The sequence below is a fragment of the Cupressus sempervirens genome, chromosome 8 (assembly GCF_028749045.1).
Source record: "Cupressus sempervirens isolate cs-2001-9-10 chromosome 8, ASM2874904v1, whole genome shotgun sequence".
NCBI lineage: Eukaryota > Viridiplantae > Streptophyta > Pinopsida > Cupressales > Cupressaceae > Cupressus > Cupressus sempervirens.
In genome coordinates, this window is record NC_143125.1 from 720622331 (window position 1) to 720626601 (window position 4271).

The following is a 4271-nucleotide window of genomic DNA, read 5'->3' on the forward strand; positions in this document are numbered from 1 at the left end:
GAGTGGAGGAGAACCCTGGACGACTTGCCGACATTCGAACAAACTTGTAAAAGACTGAACAAAGAAATCAGGAAGAACGTCAATACTAGGAAAGAAGAGTTGTTTTTGTTGACTCAGTTATAAGAACATAAGAACATTATTTGGATGGAGGGCCTGCTTGGTTGGACGACTTGGGTTGATACCCACTATGATGTCCTTCATTAGTTGTTCGCTACTTCCTTTTGACCCTCTTTTGTATTTATGATTCTCTGATTTCATGGTGAGGCTTGGCCTCTTTGTTGATACTCTCAGTGACATATTTTTTTGTTTTTGATCTACCTATAGTTAATATAAAAAAAATGATTAATAAATAGTTCCATGCTTCCACTTTTGTGTGTTTATCTCTATACAAAAATTTACTTTCCAATTCCAAACATATAAAGTAAAAATGAGCATGCATTCATACCAAAAAAATTACTTGGTCAATAACTTTTAATTTATTAAAATTAATGTGTTATTATAGTATAATTATTTATTATCTTAGTTTTATTAAATCTTATCAAATCTACTAGAAAGTTTTTATTTAGATATATGCGATCATGATGAAATAACATGTCTAGTTATGTATGTAAAGGGTGTAAATAAGAAGAATTTAAAATATTATTTAATTATTAAATATGAAATGATGTTATTGAAATAGACTTTCTACTCATTTTAAAGAACTTATAAGAATAAGATCAGCTATTGAAGCATTGCATACTGCCCTATCCTAGTAAGACTTTTCCACTCAAGGAAGTACAACTCCCTCCCCACACGCCTCCATTCTCTATAAAACAATATTTAAGCATGGGAAGGCATACATTTAACATTCATTTCATCATCTCTTTCTTTTGAAGTTAAAAGGATTTTTAGCATGTAGAAGACATGGAGAGTACGCTTTCATATCCCAGAGTTTCCTTTGCAATCATTATGATATCATGCTCTTTCTTCTGCTTCACCTCTCCTCCTGCAATGGCATGCACCCTCCGTGAAAGAGATCATCTTTTGGATTTCAAGATAGCCGTTGTGGATGAGGCAAAAAAGCTAAGCTTGTGGCACGGATTTAATTGCTGCACATGGAGTGGAGTCAGCTGTAACCTCCACACAGGCCATGTTTTTGGCCTGGATTTGGGTGAATACAATTTGGAGGGTAACATCTCTAGATCGTTTTTTCAACTTCAAAAGTTAGAGCACCTCAATCTAAGAAACAACCTCTTCAATGGTAATCTCACTCCACATTTTATAAAGTTACAGAGTCTCAGTTTTCTCGACTTGTCATATTCTAGAGATGTAAATGAATTCTTTGTAAGTGAATTGCATATGAATTTGGAAAGCTTATCGAATCTGGTGAGCTTGGAATACCTGTCTCTTGATGGAGTGAGAATCTTTGTAAGCAAAGATTGGGGTGGAGTTGTTTGCAGTTTATCAAACCTTCAACAACTCAGCATGTCTGACTGTGGGCTTATCAGACCAATCCCAAATTCCCTTCTCAATCTCACTTCTATCCTCCATCTCGATCTTTCAAATAATTCTTTGTCAGGAAAGATACCTCCTTGGTTTGAAAATGTGACTGCCCACTTGCTCTCACTTGATCTCTCTGAGAATTACTATCTTGGAGGAGAGCTTTCCTTCATTGCACAGCAAACATCTTGGTCGCTAACCAGCGTTGATCTTTCATCGACAGCTATAGAGGGCCAAATTCCATCTGGTGTAGGGAATATCTCATCCTTTGAGAGTCTCGCCCTTTCATATACCAACATTGAAGGTGAGATTCCTCTCTCCATAGTCAATCTCACTAAACTTGTTCATTTGGATCTGTTCAATAACAAGTTAACCGGGACAATCCCACCTTCATTGGGATCACTTTCTTCCCTCTCTTATCTTGACCTCGGTTACAATCCATTGAATACCTCGGTTTTGCCCACAGTTTCAGATCTAGTCAACTTAAGATCCCTTTATCTAGACTCCATCAATCTAGGAGGCTTCATATCCCTTTCCTTTTTCGATAATCTCACTAGACTTGAATTGCTTGATCTTTCTTTCAATCACTTAATCGTGAGCTTTGATCCAACCTGGATACCACGGTTCGAGAAGCTCAACTTTTTGGGACTAGGTTCTTGCAGTTTAGAAAAAATTCCACCGTTTCTTGCCAGTCAATATAAATTGGACCATTTGGATCTATCCTTTAACAGTGTGACAACTATACCATCCTGGATATGGGAATCACCAAGTCTTACATATTTGAACCTTAGTTGTAATCAATTAATAGGTTCATTGCTGTCTAAATTAACATGCAGGACTGATTTGTACCTGGATTTGCACAATAACAGCTTACAAGGTGCTCTTCCTCTTCTTGTTGCTAGTGTTAAGATGTTGGACATGAGCCAGAATCAGTTCAATGGTTCTATTCCCACTGATATTCGTGAACATCTTCAGAATATTGTGTTCTTATCATTTTCGAGAAACAATCTCATCGGAGCCATTCCAGACTCTATCTGTACTTCAGATTTGGAGTTTCTTGACCTTTCAAATAATATGCTCACAAGTGTGATTCCTCCTAATTTAACCAGGACTTGCTCGCTCCTCAGAGTTCTAGACTTGGTGGGAAATCATCTACAAGGTAAAGTGCCAGCAGAATGGGGAAGCCTGAAATAGATTCATACATTGAAGCTCTCTGATAATCGGTTGATAGGAGTTATTCCCTCATCCATTTCAAAATGTCAAACTCAGCAAGTACTTGATCTACAAAATAATATTTTTGAGGGCACTATCCCCTGTTGGATTGGAAAGTTATCATAGCTGCACATCTTGATTCTGAGGTCCAATAAATTTCATGGAAGTATCCCACCCCAAGTAACTGGTCTTCCGAATCTTCAGATTCTGGACCTTTCTAGAAACCACTTTTCAGGGCCCATTCCAAGTAATCTTACAAACTTGGTTGCAATAGTCAATGCATCATAGAGTGATCCAAACCTTCTCAAAGAAGATATTTCAAAGGTATTTATAGTAAATACGGTGTATAAAAATAAGATTGATATTTCCTGCAAAGGTCGGGATGTTGATTTCATCAAAATCCTTTTCATTCTTAAATGTATTGATCTCTCCAGCAACAACTTATCAGGAACCATTCCTTCCCAAATGGGATCTCTTCGAGGCTTGATAACTCTTAACCTTTCAAGGAATCATTTAAGCGGTCAAATCCCAAAAACATTGGGAGGCATGGAGCAGCTAGAGTCTCTTGACCTCTCGCTAAACAGTTTGAATGGGAAATTCCCTTTAGAACTTCAGTTGCTTAGCTATTTTGAGATATTCAATCTATCTTACAACATGTTAGAAGGAAAAGTACCCCTTGGAGAGAAATTCCTAACCTTTGGGTACTTGTCCTACTTTGGCAATCCTAAGCTAAGGGGGATTCCATTTAGCAATACAACATTCTGCAACAACTCTTCTGACTATGGAAACTGCACCAGTATTGAGACATATGGTGAAACAGAGAATTCAGATGATGAAATGGTGGGATGGGCAGTTGGACTTGGATTGAGTTATGGTTTGGGATTCGCTACTGTGATTGGAATATTGACATTCAATAGCGGGGTCAGAAAGAGAGTCGTCAGTGTTTATGATGCTGTGATTTTAAATGTTGATATGTTTATTAAAGGGCCTAGGTGAAAGTAGAGGGTTTAATTAGTATACCGCTACTGCAAATTCCTGCCTCTGATCCTGTAAATAATTCAATGAATAATATGCAATATAATTAGATATGTAAGTAAGAGGGGATAGATGAAAGTAATACTATTGTATGGAGGGTTTTATTAGTATTTGGCTAGCGTAAATTCCTGTCAGTCATTCTGTAAACTTTCTAATGAATAATATACATAACAAGATATCCAGCCCACATTTATATCTTTTCTAGTAGAATGGGTTTTCTTTTTCAAGTGGTATATTTAAGCGCAAGATGAATCCCAAATTCTATATCAATAAATAAGTAATTAATTAAAAATATATATTTGAAAGGGATTAAATTATAACATTTATTTTCTTAAATTATTTTTAATAATTGGAATTTAGAATTAGTTGAGTTTGTCTAATTTATTATTTCAAATAAAATAATAATTTCAGAAAAAAATGTATCTCTCTAGTTAAAGAAAATTATTTTGGAGAGCTATATTAGAACTTTCAATTCAATTTAATTGTAGATTTATTTGAAACAGAATAATAGAACTTATCATAGTCATTATATAAATAGAATCAGA

General features: G+C 35.7%; 1 pseudogene; it reads left to right on the forward strand.

Annotated features, from left to right (window-relative positions):
- The first annotated feature begins 903 nt into the window (after positions 1–903).
- On the forward strand, positions 904–3687 carry LOC149544468 (receptor-like protein EIX2; annotated as a pseudogene).
- Positions 3688–4271: the final 584 nt, after the last annotated feature.